Source organism: Dreissena polymorpha, chromosome 11 (assembly GCF_020536995.1).
Source record: "Dreissena polymorpha isolate Duluth1 chromosome 11, UMN_Dpol_1.0, whole genome shotgun sequence".
Classification (NCBI taxonomy): Eukaryota; Metazoa; Mollusca; class Bivalvia; order Myida; family Dreissenidae; genus Dreissena; species Dreissena polymorpha.
The window spans coordinates 27,355,557-27,375,105 of NC_068365.1; the positions used below are offsets into that span (position 1 = coordinate 27,355,557).

A 19,549-nucleotide genomic window follows, 5' to 3' on the forward strand; every position below is an offset into this window, starting at 1 on the left:
AATAACTCGTCAAACATTTACCGATTCGCTTGATACTCCCCATGTGCATTGGACTGGACTGACTACTTTTGACATTTGGCACACTAGGTCAAAGGTCATGGTCACTGTCACAATAAGTGGGAAAATCATTTCTGATCAATAACTCGTCATCAAATCTACCGATTTGCTTGATAATTCCCATGTGCATTGGTTTGGACAGTAGAAAATCGTTTCAGATCAATAACTCATCAACGAATTCGACGATTGTCTTGATTCCTCACATGTGCACTGGCTTTGGACAGTAAATACCCTCTATTGAAATTGGGGTCACTAGGTCAATGTCAGTGTCAAAATAAGTGTGAAAATTGTTTCCGATCAATAACTCGTCAACGAATTTACCGATTGGCATCATATTACACATATGCATTGGCCTTGGACAGTAGATGGCCCTTTTGAAATTGGGATCTCTAGTTCAAAGCCCTGTTTGGGGGCATATGTCTCCGACCGCGGATCTCTCGTTTAAGTTTCGATTTCTTAAGATGCCAATAACGCTGTTTTGCAAAAAAGAAGCAAAAACTGCTAATATGTCTGTCAATACAATAAGTGATGATCAGAGTGGGTACATATACCTTATAGGCTTGCATTAAATCAGTATCTGTATTTCACATAATTACATATGCACATTTTTGGTGCGTAAGCTAAATAAATTAAGTTGGCATAACAAGTGAACACATAAGTCAAAAACATAAAAATGGAAACACATGCTTTTACCATTTAAAGTGTAATAGGCTTGGTCAGATGAGTTATAATACAAAATGCTATTATAACACGTTCATTTTGCCAACCAGGCATGATTAATCTCAAGTGGACTGCAATGCCAACAGCTGAGAATGTAATTAAGGTGGCGAATGGGATATCTGTCCGTGAGTACGGTCTGAAGACAGATCGACCAGATATATTACACATCCAATGGTTTCATCATTGTTGAGAACTGTTATTGTTATTAACGAAGTATCTGATAACAAATCTGTATGTACCAATCCAAAGTCTTACTTAAATAATATACTAGCCAAATGTGTCTGGAAAAATCAATTATGATTCGCAATAAGATCAACTGTAAACAAAATATACAATTGCATTATATGTCACATTTGTGTAAGTATTAGATTTACATTACTTGCTATTGATATAGCGATATGTGGTGAAAACGCATTATGTATATTGAAATTGTGAATTGTTTTCAACTACTGTAGCAAGACATTCTATTAAAAAAAGTTACTTACGTTAGTTGAGTTAAAAGAACTATCAAGGAACATAATGGTTATTTGGCAGTGTTCGACAATAATAGGAGTCCGGTAATCCGAGACTCTTGGAAATGAGACTCGGACTCCTTGCTTTTCCTGTCAAGGAAGTCCGTCGGACTAATTAAAAATCATCTTTGAATTATAAAAAAATCCATTTGTTTACTTATTCGTTTCGCAAAATTAGAATGGATGCACAAAGAACATCTTACTCAGAATAGTCAGTGTCGAACACTTACAAACACTTGTCACGTTAAAATTGAAATAATTGAAATAATTATATATTCACACTCTACATATTTACCTCTACACACTGCAGAAGGAAGTTTTTAATACCAAGTAATAACCGCACACTTCAACCAATTCTTGAGAACTGTAAGAGTTCTTCTTAACAAGGAAAATTATAGACAGCTGGTCTAGTGATAGTGATGAGTGTTCAATTAAAACTAAGTGATGTCGGAAGCATGTACAAAACTACAAAGACTACAACAATACCATCCTTGGGACTTAGCAATTGAATAAGTATTTTTCTTTTTGCCTATGAAACCCTGCCTGGTCAACACGTTTGTTTTCAGAAGATGCATTGTGTATTCTTAGTATTTTATTATTATGATGACAATACTTGTATTGTCAATTATATAGAGTATGTAAGCGAAACAACAGAAATTACATTAACCAGTTTTAGTCAAACGACTTGGAACGCAAATGACCCCAGTCTATTTACAACATCGTTGAAGCAAAACCATATTAACAGTGCTCTGTCATAGCTTATACAGATGTACCTAGCAAGAGTCTTTAATAGATAAAATGAGCACAAATCTCTTAGAGTGAACTTTTGTGATGACATTTTGCCAATTGTTAATCATCGATTCTTCATGGGCCGTTGTCAAAATGTAAATTGCTAACACTATTAATTTTATATTTATTTCCAATATTCACAAAACTTTGTAAGAAGATTGGTTTAAATGATTGGGTGAAAATGAATGACAACTTTGAAAATCTTCTTTTCTGAAACAGTTATTTGGCATGTAACGTCTTATAGTAGTCCTCTAATACAGTTGTTAAAATGATGCACCATTGGGTCAAAACTTGCCACAGCCCGGGACTCAAGCTTTATATAAAGACTTGTATAGTAAATATCGATTATTTCAAAAATCTTCTTCTTTAAAACCGCAATATCAGGGGTTTGACATTAGGTGTGTAACTTAAAATAGTTTTACCTCTATTCTCCTTATGAGTTAATTCCATCGTGTGTCTGGGGTCAAAACTAAACACATGGTAGTCCGTTGGACTCCTTCAAAGTCATCTTTGAAATATAAAAAAATCCCGTTACTTGAGAGCAGACTGTCTGCACTTTTTTTACATCCGAAACATGAATGTCGCCACCCGCTACGACTCGGGTTATACTGTTCAAGAGGCCTTAGATTAACGGAGTTACGCTGTATGGACAGGCAATGGTATTACCATCATACCATTTGGTGTGGGGTTAGCCTCTAGATAACCTGTATCAAATATCTATAAATAAACAGTTTATTTAAAGATAAAGAAGAATCGGGTGATGTCACTCATCATTCTGCTTAAACACATCGACAAAACAATCTGAAATTGTGAATTTTGGTTCCTTGTCGCACTGCTTGCGAGTAGTAATATGGGAACTTCTCGAACTCTGAATCAACCCGATCTTGGTCGTTTTTTCTCGGTAATTTTGCTTAAAAACTTACTTTCGCTGATCAGTTTCTTATCACTATACAAATAATCACAATACCCGTAATTGTTTACACAATGCACGTGTTACGGTCCTAGGGCACTGAAGATGGGAACAACTGTGAATCAGTTGTGCGTAAATAACCCCTAATCACTATCAATCGATAATTTCAGAGACTGTGTGGTAGTTTGTTATACCTAGCACACTAATAGGCCTTTACGGTGTTCTTTTTTTTATCTGAAACCCAATATTTTTTATTTTAAAAGGATCGTAGTTAAGAATTGCAAAATTAAGTCGAATTTTTTGGTCGCTACAAGTGCGACAAAGATTAAGTCGAATCTTAATTTATTTCAAATCAAACACGCTGTGTCTTCATCGAAACGGTCTTTAAGATGAGTTATTATTGAAACACTGATTGTGGTTCGATTAGTCATTGTCGGCTCGGGTACTACTTAAATGTACCCCGGGTACTCTTAATTATAGTTAAATGTCCTCGGATGTATACGGATAATATAGCAACATGTACCCGGTCAATTTAGACTGTATCCAAGTTTTATTCCCGCCCAAAATTGAAATACGAAACAGAATTCTCTTCGAACAAAACCTGCCTCAACATCCTTTTTGTAGTATGACTTTTGATAATATAGAGGTCATTTTTACAAAATATTTACATAAATGCGACCATTATTGATTTTAAAATAAAAAGCCGAAAAGGACCTATTTCGCGTTAGCACTTCCGGTACGTTTTAGCATATTTGCCGTACACAGGGTACATGTAAGTATACTTATGAGTACCCGTAGTGCATTTAAGTAGTACCCGAGCCGACAATGACCAATCGAGCCTTATTGTGCTGAAAATACGGACAAAACTGGATTTAGTGAAGGGCGCTGTTAAGACGCGCTTAGACTGCGTGTAGACTGCGATGTTTTGCCAAAGTGATTAAAATGTACCACTGATACTCTTTGCCGATATGGCCAATTATTAAAGGTAAGACATTGTTCTGAGTCTCGTTATTGTTTAAATAAATACGTTCTTAAAAGTATTATGGGGAAAATATATAAAGCAATGAGCTGTTACACCCAATCCTGATGATAAACCACAGGCACTCGTCATTAAGTGATACCCCCCCCCCTGTTTGTGCCCTTTCAAACCCTCAATATTGTCATTTTTGTTATAAACAATAACAAAACAAAACACAAGTTTGTCGAAAAAAAACATCCTTATATAAATATAAATAAATAAATACATATATGCCGTAATTACTTAAAGTTTTCGAACACTCTAAAGTTTTCGGATACCGACTTTTTGGCAAAAATAATTATTTTTCGTAACACATAATTTTCGGACATGCGCGTTTTCGACTATTATAAATGACTCTTAATTTAAGGACATTATAATTTACAGCGCTATTTTATCCGATTTCGGCACTGTTTTCGCTTATCTTGTGACACTTTGATCATTGGGTAAATAACCATGTATACCGGTAGAAAACAATCAATTCACCCAACAGCATTCTATATGATTAAAATTATAACGAATTGACATTTTTTAGTAGTTTCGGAAGGGAAGCAGCTGGGGAACTAGCAGCTAATTCCGAGCGCCTGTGGGATCAACAAGCAAGCATATATATAAATGCATTTTATAAAATAGTATGCTTTTAACTAAAAATAATAAACTTAAATATAACTGGCATTTGTTAAATAGTTTTGTAATGGGGGATGGCTTCTGACACAAATATTGAACAGCAGTTTGAACTTCCATCTTAAACCAAACGAGAAAGAGGAATTAACAATTTATAGTTTACATGTGTTATAACCCGAAAAATACGGTATATTAAAAAGTGTAATAATTTTGGACTACCTGAAGTATGGTCGGACTCCTAAATTTCAGAAGAAGGGAGTCCAAAGGACACCTTACAAAGAATAGTTAATGTCGAACATTGAATTTGGTAAAGCAGTTTCGTTCAACTATTTACTTCTGAGTTAATGCAAGACCTATCTAGTAATCACAGAATGTGTATGCCATATTTAATGACTTGATAAGATTCTGAAAGCCATATTCTAATTTTGTTAAACAAATTGGTTCAATACCAACCAATTTTTTAATAACACTATGCTTGGTTTTCATTCTATATCTGTATGAGCAGATTATATTCTGAAAACTAATTGAAAACCCCACAGTGTTCTATCAATACAAACACTTGACTTGCAAGCCTATGTGCCCATTTGTCAGTATAAGGCTCTTTGATTGCTGTTCATGTTCAATTAAGCAATTTACATGTCATTCAATTAAATTGATTACACACAAATTTGAGTAGCTGATGAAGTAAATTGATTAGAATAGTAGATTAAAAACTGAAATTTATAAAGGAATGATTTAAAAACTATAAAGCCTGTAAAGCAAATTTTCGTCGACTCTCAAAATAATATCATTTACATCACACTATACATTCAAATGTGTAAAGTATACTATATCTACAGTCTTAAGATTGACAGCTTGAGAGTTTGACAGCTTTTAAATCTTGAAAACGATTTAAAATATGGGTGTTTTTTAATTAATCAATATTGCCAGTATTCGAGTATACCTTTTAGAGATCGAAATTTAAATGTTAACTCACGTATATAAACCGGTAAATCAGTATCCGTCAATAGAAAATGATAATATTGGAAGTCTCGATGTCCACTTAGATTTCCTTCGAATGTAAGTTTAAAATAAAGGTCTGAATAACATATTAAGCACCATTAAACAATGTATATTGTATACAACAATTATGGTATTTAAACTGAATACTAAGAAATGCTATCATTTACTGTAAACATGTTTGCTACAAAGACAAGTCAACGAATGGAAATTTTAAATGCTAAGGAGTGTAAGCGTGAGAAAATGGCCATGATGAAACCGAAAGTGACACAGGTTTTGAAAATTTTACGGTATGAGCTGTATGGAAAATTACAAGTGATGTATGCATACAAGTGTTTCAACTTCAAATAAGTGTATTGCATTAGTCTGTAAAAAGCTGTCGAAATGGTAATAGGTTGGACACGTGTCATAAAGTAGTAACAGAAATAGTAGAAGTAGTAAAAGTAGTACTAGAATAAACTTCCGGTTCCGGTTGCATGAGGGCGCAAAAATATTTTTTCTTACACAAATTTAATTTGTAAACAATCAAAACATGTAAACGAAACGAATACGAGTCAAGAAATCTAAAGGTTGTAAGTATGTGCAGATCACTGATGTAAATGTGACAGAAAAAGGGATGTACTGGTCTATAAATTTGCTGTGACTTTGAAAGTGTCCTGTGTCACCTCTACCCCACCCACTTCTCATGTGATATACCAATGTGATATACCAATGCCAAGTCGACAAACTAGGAAGAAATTCGCGAAAAAGCGCCACCGATCATTACCCGGACAAAAGGTACTGCATCAATCCTTCCTCAAAAGATATAAGCAAAATAGTGAGTTTGAATCAGACAGTGAACGCTACTTTAGTGCCGACTCTGACTCTGAAAATACAATGGCGGCAAGCCTGTTGACAGTAGAAATGACCTCTACAAAATTCCACAAATCTGATCTCGAAGAGGTTGCCTCACATTTGGTTGAACAGTTTAAAATGCAACTTTATTCAGATATGGCCAGTGAAATAAAACGTGCAATTTGTGAAAACTGGTTGAGTTACGTGCAGAAGTGCAAGCTCTGCGAGATGAGAACACTCACTTAAGAAAATGCATCAAAGCAACCATCCTTGCACGTGATGACCTCGAACAATATGGTCGCCGAATGATGCTCGAGATCTCGGGTCTTCCAGATGACACTGGTGATGCCAACGAAAACGTCGAACAAAAATTGCTTGACAAGGCCAGGGAACTCAATTTACAGCTTAACTCCTGTGACATCGACAGAATCCACCGCCTGTGGTCGAAACGTTCAGGCACAAACAGGCCTGTTATTGTCAAGTTTACAAATTCCAAAGCCAGGCAGCGGGTTTTCAACGCCCGGAAGTCCTTTTGAAAAGGTGTGTTTGTATAAGACTCTCTTACACCGTTCCGCTCGCAGCTGTCCTTCGAAGCCCGTGCACTTAAGCGCGACCACAAACTTACATCGACCTGTGTTGCTGGTGGTAACATCTATGGGTTAATGGTGCTGAACGGCCATGAACGGAAAGTCCAGATCAAAGACCTCGATGCCATTGATGCCATCCGAAATGGTGTGGAACCGTCGTATACCCCCCGGTTCTTCCATAAACTATCATATACCCCCATCTGGGTACCGAACGTGTAAGCCAATGACGAACTTATTTTTGACTTCAACATGTAAACATCACTGCTCGATCGTGCTACTTCTTAACCCTGTCTTAAGTACACAGTTTATTACTGAAATATATCGTCCTGGTTTTATAAAGACCACATATTTCCATTAGTAATTAGCAATTTTTCCCTATAATTAATTACTTAAACACTTGTAAAGTATAGTATTTATGTACGTTATGCAATATACTACAGTTTCTATCTATATACAAGACACTTCATGTAAGCGCTTTAATTTTCCGTCATCATGCAATGTTAAGTACACAAATAATTCAGTAGTTTGTTATTTGGCCATTTTACCGGATGACTGCGTGCGTGCGTAAACAATAATAGCCAGAGGCTGTGAATAGCATTGTATTTATCAAAACGTTTTTGTCAATTCAGTAATATTTGGGGCTTTAGTATTCGTATAAATTCGAAATTTGTCTGCGCGTTGAAATCTGTCGGTCACACGCACCAGGTTTACCGCTACTGCAATCATTGGGTACTACCTGTAAAATAAGCTGCGCTAACAGTTTTTTATTCCGATTGTTTATCGAGATATTGTTTGTTTAAACAGTCAGATATCGACGGTTAAAAGTAATGTTGTTTGTAATGTCACTGATTGGCTATTAATACCATTGTGATTTGACAATGAAAAAAGCTCCTTCACGAAACGCATGATTCAGAATATAATCCTAATTACTTTATGGAAGTTTTCCTTCGTAGATTTTTGCGTTTATGTAGTTTTTTTTTTTTTAACATAAACGCCTTTTGATTGTCTTGTCCGTAAGCACTGATTGAACATGTACAATTGTATTTATTGTACTTTTTGTATATTTGTCTCTTTTCATCATTTCTTTTTGTTCTGCTATGCAAACTAGCATTAATTGTATTTTCTTTTATAAAACTTAATGTACCAGATTGCTCCACTTCTGTTGTTTTCCCACACCTGGTCTCTTGCTCTGATTTAAAGGTCCCCATTATGTTGATAGTTTTACTTAGTGTGTATCTTTACCCACATAGATGATTGACATAACGCAATATCGCTCAACAATTGGGGGCTTTTATATATGTTTGCAGCGATATCTCACAACTTACATTAAACACGTGCATCCATGGAAATACTTGTTTCGTAACATAATAACATCTATTTTCAGTGTTACATCAAAGAGTTTGCATCTGTTCATGTGCCGTTATATTTATACCATGTACGCATGGTTTCACTTTATATACGTGCTAAAAGACGTACAAAATGTATACAATCAGCACCGTCCTTTTACATCGGCAGATTTTTAACCAGGTTTTCCGAAGGAAAAAACTGGTTATTAGATTGGCGAATGCGGGCGGGCTGGCTGGCTGGCGGGCTGGCTGGCTGGCTGGCTGGCGGGCTGGCGGAATAAGCTTGTCCGGGCCATAACTATGTCGTTCATTGTCAGATTTTAAAATCATTTGGCACATTTGTTCACCATCATTGGACGGTGTGTCGCGCGAAATAATTACGTCGATATCTCCAAGGTCAAGGTCACACTTTGAGTTCAAAGGTCAAAAATGGCCATAAATGAGCTTGTCCGAGCCATAACTATGTCGTTCATCGTCAGATTTTAAAATCATTTGGCACATTTGTTCACCATCATTGGACGGTGTGTCGCGCGAAATAATTACGTCGATATCTCCAAGGTCAAGGTCACACTTTGAGTTCAAAGGTCAAAAATGGCCATAAATGAGCTTGTCCTGGCCATAACTATGTCATTCATTGTGAGATTTTAAAATCATTTGGCACATTTGTTCACCATCATGGGACGGTGTGTCCTACGAAAGAATCACGTCAATATCTCCAATGTCAAGGTCGCCACGACTAAAAATAGATTTAAAAAAAAAAAAACTTACAAAGGGGGTTAATTTTTTTTGGTCATTTCAAAAGTTCAGTTTGAGTTTTCTCCCTTTATCAGATTTTTTTTTCACAATGAAAACCTGGTTTTGTGACAATTTTGTCCCTTGTAATTCAATTACTTTACATTTTCGTGTGGATGACCTTGCATGTACTCTCTCCATCATTGAGTACACAATATTATTGCTCTTGTTACCGTCAGGTGACATTGAAATCAATCCTGGGCCATCTCATGTAACCCCTCAAGAATGCAGCCTGTCAATATTCCATCAAAACATAAGAAGTATTCGAAACAAGTTTGAATATATTCGGGACAATTTCTTAGATTTCGACATAATATGCTTTACAGAAACGAAACTGTCAGGTGACATCATTAACGAGAGTCTGTCCTTAGATGGTCATGATTGTATTTTTCTAAAAGATAATTCTAATCATTCAGGGGGTTTATAAACGTATGTTTCGTCGTTATTTCGACCCACACGACTACTTAACCTTGAAATAATTTTACCAGAATCTATATGGATACAAATTTTCGACCACTTCAAGTCATTTTTAATTTGTAATGTGTATCGTTCTCCTAATACTGCTTCTGAATTTTTGGATCGATTTGAAACATGCCTTGATCAAGCATATGACCTTTGTAACAATATAATTATTGTTGGCGATATTAACGAAAACCAATTAAATCACTCCAACCACAAATTTAAACATATTCTGTGTTTAAATAACTTATCTAACGTAATCAACGAACCAACCAGAGTGACCGAATAGACAAGTACACTAATAGACCCCATTGCTATAACAAACACATTGCATCATTTACATTCAGGAATTTTTGAAACTGATAAATCAATTAGTGGTCATTCTGGTACATGCATATATATATTAATATTGACTTACCCCAAAATGCTCCTTACAAAAGAAAAAAATATGGCGCTACCAGTATGCGAATTTAAGAGAGCTTTATGCTGCAATAACATCATACGACTGGTCCTTTTTACACAAGGCTGATCTAAACCAAATTGTACTCAGATTTACAAAAGTATTTCTTCAATTAGCTTCCCAGTTTATTCCGTCTTCCGATGTCACTATTCGACCAAATGATCGTCCTTGGTACAACTCAATACGTAAGACATCCCGCCATAGGGACAGACAAAAGCGCATTGCTATCAAATCTGGTAAAGTTTCTGATTGGTCAGCATATAAACAACTACGAAACAAAGTCAATAATATGAAAAAACATGCTAAAGAATGCTTCTTCAATACTCTTGAAATTGGGCTTGCCGATTGTAGAAAATCTAATCCCCGCCAATATTGGAAAACGGTAAAAATGTTAGTTAAAGAAAATGCAAATAGTTTTAATAGTATCCCTCCGCTGGTGAACCCAGATGAATCGTATTCGGTAACTGACACTGAAAAAGCCAATACATTAAACAATTATTTTGTATCCATATCTACAATTGATGAACGCGATCATGACGTACCACAATTACACCGAAAAACACATAACACGTTTGACGACATTTTTATTTCTGAACAAGACGTAATCGATGTTCTATGCAACTTAGACATTAAAAAGGCTAATGGTCCTGATGGAATTAGTCATAAACTATTAAAAGAAACATCTAAATCAATAAGTAAGCCACTATCAATTATTTTTAACAGATCGATACATGAAAACTTATTTCCATCCTTTTGGAAAGAAGCAAACGTTATGCCTCCATTTAAAAAAGGGGAAAAGTTCATTCCTTCGAATTATCGACCTATTTCCCTTATAAGCTGTGTTGGAAAAGTATTCGGAAGGGTTGTTTTCAAATACCTCTACAACTACCTACACAAAAATCAACTTATATACAAGAATCAGTCAGGTTTTTTACCAGGTCATTCTACTGTTTACCAACTAATTGACATGTTAACCAAATATGTAAATCGTTTGATGAAAAACAATCAACCTGTATCGTTTATTGCGACATAAGTAAAGCCTTCGACAGGGTTTGGCACAAAGGTCTTATACATAAACTGATTTAACTTGGGTTTTCAGGAAATAGTATTGCGTGGATATCCAGCTACTTGTCCAATAGATCTCAGAAAGTTTTTATCGGCTCGTCGTTTTCCCGATCTTTAAATATCAATGCAGGCGTTTCGCAAGGCTCTGTATTAGGGCCTCTTCTTTTTTAAATTTATGTTAATAATATCTCTGAATCACTTCTTAGCATAAGTCGCCTTTTTGCTGACGACTCTTCACTATCTGTTTCCTCAAATGATACAGCTATTATTGAGTGTTTTAAATCATGACCTAGACTGTATAAACCAATGGGCAAAGAAATGGCTCGTCGAGTTTAATCCCTTGAAAACGGAAGTTATGTTTATCAGTCTCTTGAAAAGTCAAAACCGTCCAAATTAAACTTTCGACCAAACCCATTTATCCTTTGTAAAAGACCATAAACATCTCGGTATAACGCTAAGTGAAGACGGTTCGTGGCACAAACATATTGACAATATTACAAAATCAGCTTCCCAAATACTTGGATCCATGAGAATGCTAAAATACAAACTTAAGCGGGAAACACCCAATCAAATAAACGTCTCATATCTTAGACCTTTGTTAGAGTATGCGTCCATTGTCTGGGACAACTGCGCAAAATACGAAAAAGAACTGTTAGACAAAATTCAATTGGATGCAGCTCGTATTGTAACAGGACTAACAAGATCAACTAAAATTACTCTATTTTTAAAAGACATTGGTTGGGTTTCTCTCGATGACAGACGGAAAATTCAAAAACTTGTTTTCGTTTATAAACACAATAAAGGTGCCTTACCACAATATTTAAACGATATTTTCCCAGCCACAACAAATAACATTCCATACCTGTTACGTAATCGTGGCGACTATGAAACAATCGCTCGTAGACTTGCGATTTACTCAAATTCAACTATTCCTTCGTCTCTTAAGTTATGGAACGAACTTGACATAGATACAAGGTCTTTACCAACGCTTTCTAGTTTTAAAAGTGCAGTAAAGAGGAAGTACAATCCTCCTATAGTTCCTTCGTATTTTCTTGTTGGCGAACGTAAGCAACAAATTCTACATGCTCGGCTAAGAAACCACTGTAGCGACTTAAATTCCGATTTACACTTGAACCACCTACTTGACCATCTAAAATGCGCTTGTAATAGTCCTGTCGAAGACGTGGATCATTTCTTCTTCAAATGTCCTCTTTTCTCCGAGCAACGTATCGTGCTTTTTACTAACACTCGTCCATACCACACTCTTAATGCAAACAAACTATTATACTGTAACCCAGACCTAACTGATAACCAAAACAATGTGTTATTTTTGGAAGTTCAACGATATATCAAGACTTCAAACAGGTTCATTTAAATATTTGACTGTAAACACATTTTCAATGTTGCTCGCTTGTTCATCTTATTCAACAGAGTTCAAGAATTTTCGCTGCATACTATGTGCTATGATGTCGTTCGTAGAGTCGGATTGTGTGGAGCAATTTATTGTCATTTTGTATTCTTTGTTGTGGAGCAATTAATTAATTAATTATTTTTGTATTTTTTTTTAACTTCTTTTGTGTGTATATGTATATATGTTTAGTTCAGTTAATTGTTATATTATAACATTCTCTTTAAACTTAGTCTACATTTTTTCTCTAAACCATTTTGAGTGTAAAACAGTGAGTGACACTTACTCTTTGTTAATACATTTTCCCAAATGTTTTTGTCGTCAGCTAAAGTCTATTTATTTACCTTCTGAATTGTTAATATTACACTCATTTTACGCACTTTGAATGTCCCTATTTACCGAATCGGAAATACTGGGAAGGGTCGTCATCTAATGATGTTAAAACTTGTGACCCAACCCTTTTGCTTTTTTCTATACATTCGATAACATCAATTTGTATTATATCTACTATATGCACTATGCATCATGTGTATATTTGTATGAATGCATGTACGAAAGAAAATGCAATAAAATATTATTAAAGTAAAGTAAAGTACTAGAAGTAGAAGTACTAAAAGAAATTATAGTAGTAGTAGTAGTATTAGTAGTAGTAGTAGTAGTAGTAGTAGTAGTAGTAGTAGTAGTGTAGTAGTAGTAGTAGTAGTAGAAGTAGTAGTAGTATAGTAGTAGTAGTAGTAGTAGTAGTAGTAGTAGTAGTAGTAGTAGTAGTAGTAGTAGTAGTAGTAGTAGTAGTAGTAGTAGTAGTAGTAGTAGTAGTAGTAGTAGTAGAAGAAGCAGCATAAGAGGTAGAAGTATTAGTAGTAGTAGTTGTTGATGTTATTGTAGAAGTTGTTGTAGAAGTAGTAGTAGCAGCAGTAGTAGTAGTAGTAGTAGTAGTAGTAGTAGTAGTAGTAGTAGTAGTAGTAGTAGTAGTAGTAGTAGTAGTAGTAGTAGTAGTAGGTAGTAGTAGTAGTAGTAGCAGTAGTAGTCGTAGTAGTAGTAGTAGTAGTAGTAGTAGTAGTAGTAGTAGTAGTAGTAGTAGTAGTAGTAGTAGTAGTAGTAGTAGTAGTAGAAGTAGTAGTGGTAGAAGTAGTAGTAATAGTAGTAGTAATATTTGTAGAAGTAGTAGAACTAGTAGTAGTAGTAGTAGTAGTAGAAGTAGTTGTAGTAGTAGTAGTAGTAGTAGTAGTAGTAGTAGTAGTAGTAGTTGTTGTTGTTGTAGTAGTAGTAGTAGTTGTAGTAGTAGTAGTAGTAGTAGTAGTAGTAGTAGTAGTAGTAGTAGTAGTAGTAGTAGTAGTAGTAGTAGTAGTTATAGTAGTGGTAGTAGTAGTATTAGTAGTAGTAGTAATAGTAGTAGTAGCAGTAGTAGTAGTAGTAGCAGCAGTAGTAGTAGTAGTAGTAGTAGTAGTAGTAGTTGTTGTTGTTGTTGTTATTGTTGTTGTTTTTGAAGTAGTAGTAGTAGTAGTAGTAGTAGTAGTAGTAGTAGTAGTAGTAGTAGTAGTAGTAGTAGTAGTAGTAGTTGTTGTTGTTGTTGTTGTTGTTGTTGTTGTTGTTGTTGTACGTTGTCCGTTGTATTAGTTGTAGCAGTAGTGATAGTAGTAGTAGTAGTTGTAGTTGTAACTTTAGTGAAATGTTGCTTCTCCGATTGGACGACAAATATAGATTTAAATGGAAACCTATAAGTACGTAAACGTTATAAATATTTAATTTGGAATCCCTTTCCAGAAAGACCAGTACGCTATTTAAGGGTTTATTATTAAAGGTTACGGTTTATTATTTATAAACAGTCCTATATATATATATATATATATATCTATGAATAGAAAAAAGCAACTGTTGATCTAACGCCAGCAGACCCCATATGAATACACTCCATTCATTCCATCGTTTTATTTGAGCCTAATCCCCAGGAAGTTTGGTAATATCACGACGCGTTTGTAGATGGTACAATTAAATCATTGTAGGGAAATGCGGACTACTCTCTGCATGTTCATTTTGGCCCAGTTACTATTACGCATTTCCGGTTAATTCCATCCCCAAGACTTTCGGGATCAGTGCTGGGTCATTACATTGTCAGGGGAAGACGGAATGTATTATAAATAAACGCCTAATGTTGATAACACAGTATTGATTTCACAAATATCAAATAGCAAGAATTTAATGGAAAGAAATTAATGAAACCCTATAGCTAAATGTTATTTGTCTTGCAATGTGAGACACAAATACCGCATTAGTATAGTGTCCATGATATAATGGAAATCGTTTAATTATGCAGCAACACATATGCGACGTATGCGGTCAGCAAGGCTGTACTGACATCATTCTGCAATCTACTGACATTTTGATATAAATAACACAGTGTTACTTCAATTTTCTATCGGAAAGAAACGGTGTTTAATGTTCAATTCACAAGACGCAGTGAGATTTGTGAAGACCCGCGTCATTCGAAAATGGGACTTATGCAATCTGCTGCCAACGAAGCTTTAGTCCAGCCTGCGCATCCGCGCATTTTTGTCAGAATATGCATACTGATGAGGACACTCAGTCGATATCACAAAACTTTGCGTGCTTTTAAAAGCGGAAAACGTATCCCCTGATCAGACTGCACAAGTACGCAGGCTGGGCTTGAGCTATGCTGACCGCATATAGTGCGCAGGCTTAGCTTGAACTACGCTGGACGCATGTGCCATACGATCAATGTTCGCATGACGCGGATGTAACAGTGTTATTTGAATATGTGGAAAGAAAACTGCGTCTTATTTTAATCAAATATCAAATGTTTCGATGACGAAGAAATAAATGCATAATAAGCCACGTGAGGACTCAATCTCTTGCACGACGGTTACATTACATTCACCTCTGTGTTGGGCTCAGAACGGACTATTGTTATAAAAGCGTCTCATTCATGTCATGATCATACCAAGCGTTCATCATTGAGGTAACAGTACATTGTGTTCACACCGGTCTTACTGACAATAACGTAGTGACGTCACCATCTATGTATAGAATGGGTAACAGTATACTAAACAATCTCTTGCACGACGGTTACATTGCATTCACTGCATTAAAGAAAACCATCTCATACCATGATATCTTATATCAGTCTTAATTCATTTTTATAAAATTGATATGGGTTTTTGATGATAAGAAACCAACATACATACACACGTCGAAGCAATTCCTAACGTCACTCAATAAACATTATGTTCAATTATTTACATATGTTAAATGTAAGTGCGGGGAATGATTCCATCTGCGTAAATGGGCAATAAAATAGTTCCAAAGAGTTGCATTAAAACTCGCAAGTATTTGAACGATTTATCGTACATTTAAAAGTCATAATTCTTAATTTAATGCATGCGATCTTAAATATCCAATCAAATATACATTAAATGCGTTTGTTCGGTTTTAGCTATTTTATAGACAAAATGGCGTGCTGAGCTTTTCGCAGAGTTGTATGTGAGAGCAAGGAACGACAACTCTGCGTGGAGATTGGTGAGGACTCATAAGATGCGACCAAACGTAGTAAAATTCGAATCTGTGACTGTGACGAGAACTTTTTGTGGTTTTATATACGTGCACTTCATGACAAACATTTTATAAGGTGGATATGCGACATTGAAATGAAAAAGGGAACGCGACAATACTTAAACCTTTGATAATAATTTAATAACTTAGAAAAGTACAGTTTTTACGCTTTCTTCAATTTTTTACATTTAAAGATAGGTCGTGTTTTTTAATTCGCGAATAGTGTTGTGCGTAAAATACAACTTTCATTTTTGAAAACATCCCAAAGTGTTCGTCGAAAATATTTACACTGCCATTGTTAATTCCATTAAATTGTTATCCAACTGATGACTTATCGTTAAGAAAAATGATTCCATTTGCTTCATACATTACAAATTTTACTTTATACAATACAAACATGTTAATCAATAGATCATATTTGGTGAGAAGGTTACATAAACACATACAAACAATTAAACGAAAAGCGGATTACAAACCTTTCAATCTTTTTCCGTCAGCTTGTATTTACCAAAAAAAAATAATAATTCGAAACTTACAGTTCTACAGTATCATATTAACATGAAGGCACTGCAACGAGAGCGTTATTATGTTGTCCAGGCCTCATCCTGCAATAAAACGTCCGATTGCGATGCCCTTGATATCTTCATTCAACGTGAAAAACAAGTCCTGACTATCTCTAGCAGGCCCGTACCCAGCCCATGGGCCCAGGGGCCCGGGCCCCCCCAGCTGGCTGTCGAACTATGATTTTTTTTAATGATCGGCCCACTGCAATTTTTTCTCTCGTGCAAGGGCCCACAGTACACTTTCCCTCAAAACAAAAGAGCAGCTATGTTTTATTGTCCCTGATAAACAAGGGGATTAACGCTCGCCAATCGAGATAAGCCTCTAGGCAGTGTTTTCTTATCGCCTTGTACACACATCCCCGATCAGTCCCCCATTGTGATCATGAATGCTTCATCTATCGATGGTTGATGAAACATGTATTTTGATAACTGCAGCGAAGGGAAGCAACTGCTACAGGGGGTCGTAGACTATGGTCTGATAATTGCCGACGCAGGTTTTTTTCCTTCTTTGAGAAGGCCCTAGACGTATTTTTCTCTTCTAAAAGTTTAATTGTTTTTTTTTTTGAAACCTTTTATTGGGAATTTTTAGGTCCCAATATATACTTTTTGCATTGAGAATAGGGCCCTGAATTTGAACCGGAACAAAAACACTGACAAAGGTATTAAAACTGCGTATTTATAATTTTTGAAAGGAAATCACTGAAAAAGACTACGATGAGATAGTTAACATGTTTGTTTAAAAGAAAAACAGATTCATAAATTTGCCAAGCAACAGATAAGAATTTGGCAGAATTCAGTATTTAAAATAATTGAGTACCGAGAATTGAGTAATATTAGCCTATTAATGGCTCGTTGGTAAAAAAATGAAAATTGAATCAACAAATCGATCTCATTATATAAGTTAACCTGATCCAGTGTAGAAAAATATTGTATAATTAAATTATCTATTTCCTTGAATTTGTTTGAAAACAGTAAAATATGTTAAATTGATTATTAAAGACTTTCATTTTTTCCCCCAAAAATAAGCCGTTCTGCGCAATTATTTTCCTCAAAAAAAGCAAGGTCTTTCCCAAAAAATCAGATTAAAAAAAACCTGTGATGTTATTGATTTGTGAAAAAAATGGTGGAAGCAATACGAGAGTTGATGTGGATAATCGTCAGTTTAAACCTGTAAGTTCCGGAAATCTAAAGCTTTTAATATTGTTGTGAATTCACACCAATGTTTAAAGCTTAAGACTTCCGAAATGTGCTGATTTACTTGTTATATTCCATTAATTCATATCACAAAATACGGTTTTTATAAGCATTAAAATTCACCTTGCAAAGTGCGAAATTAAAAAAAGTATATATATAGGGAGGGGCGACCCGGTTGGGCCCCCCCCAGTAAAAAAATCCTGGGGACGGCCCTGTCTAGCAATTGCAAGTTTTAACTGACAATACTGTTCTGGATGTTTATGTAACTCCAGTTTTAAGTAGCATATTTATTGACTTCACTGCAAAGAAGCATTATAAATAACCTAGTTTTAACCAACCCAAACATGAAGTGTCAAGTTATTTACAGCTATAGACGTATATAGATTAAATTCGGAACTCGCGCGCTGTGGGTTTTTCCGATTTCTGAGCGCGCGCGGGAGGTACAAACATTGTCATTACTACAGTACCGGTAATGACCAGTAACGTCGATATCCGATTTGCTTCCCATTCAGCAGTGGATTCTAAGTATTAAAACGACAGTATTCTTAAAGAAATGTCAAATTTCAAGTATTTTGTTGTTATTACATTTACTATTATTATTATTAATAATTACATAGGCGCACGATGGAAATGTTTTACTTATTTATTTATTTATTTATAGATATCTGTATACAAAGTCGAAATATTTTTTGTAAAGACGTTTTGTCGGAATATTTTTATTGATTTAGTATGTATATGCATTATAATAAACAACAAGTACCTAAAAAAATAATTAATAAAACATCGCCATCGAGCGCCTATGAATAATTACACATATCAAATCTAACACTGATGTACGCGTATGTCAGACGTTTCATACAGGATTAAAGTCTAAATACACCGTTAAGATGTACAGCCGCCTATACGAATGGGTCCAGTAGCTATAACATCCTTAAATGACTTGAAAAACAGACTTTGTCAGCTGTATGGTAATGAAGGAACCTATACAAACGGCTTGACATGTATACGCCATATTTATTATGTTATTCATATCCTTGTTTTTTCGGCATTCTTTATAGATATAGCAAATAAAAGTAATGTATGGTAAAGCCCGTTAGTGATGTGCCTTCTAATCTTAAAGTTTATATAGCGAATAATTTTCTTTACTTTTCAGATTAGATTAAAGAAAAGCATCACAATACAGTTATATCAATATACATATAAATATCCAACTGATATGGAACGATATACATGTATTAGTTCTAGTACTACGAATGGACTGAGGAGAGTAAGGTTTTAGTTGTTTGGTACATGTCTATATGATTTTAAGTATATTTGAACAGTGTAATATATATACGATGCAGTCAATGTCTTGGTAGTTTCGTTGACAAACTTCCATTAAAACTGTATGCCTAAGCACAGTATATATGCAATTAAATAGTTATGTGACCGAAGCTGTTCACATGTACATGCAGCATGATATCGTGTTGCATAGTATTCTTACAAATTAAACACGATCGGGATTAGTTCATTTAAAGAAAAATGATTAAATCATGGCATTTTTATCAACCATAACGAACGTTTGAGCAGAAAAAGTGGTGTTTACTATTCAGCGATAAAAGAAATTATTGATTCACTCTCTTTTAAAATATGCTAGTCAGCTTTTGTT

The 19,549-nt window shown here is 35.1% G+C and overlaps 1 protein-coding gene across 4 annotated transcripts in view; it reads right to left on the reverse strand.

Moving 5' to 3' along the window:
- Positions 1–16,820, reverse strand: part of LOC127850597 (uncharacterized) — a 35,248-nt gene extending 18,428 nt beyond the window's left edge. The window contains exon 1 of one of the 4 annotated variants that reach the window (XM_052383730.1): positions 16,681–16,820. The gene's annotated coding sequence lies outside the window, so the exon portion shown is untranslated. Of the gene's footprint in view, positions 1–1,584; positions 1,687–5,603; positions 5,813–12,031; positions 12,404–16,680 lie in introns of those variants that run through there. The other 3 variants (XM_052383732.1, XM_052383731.1, XM_052383733.1) reach the window with 3 other exon arrangements.
- Positions 16,821–19,549: the final 2,729 nt, after the last annotated feature.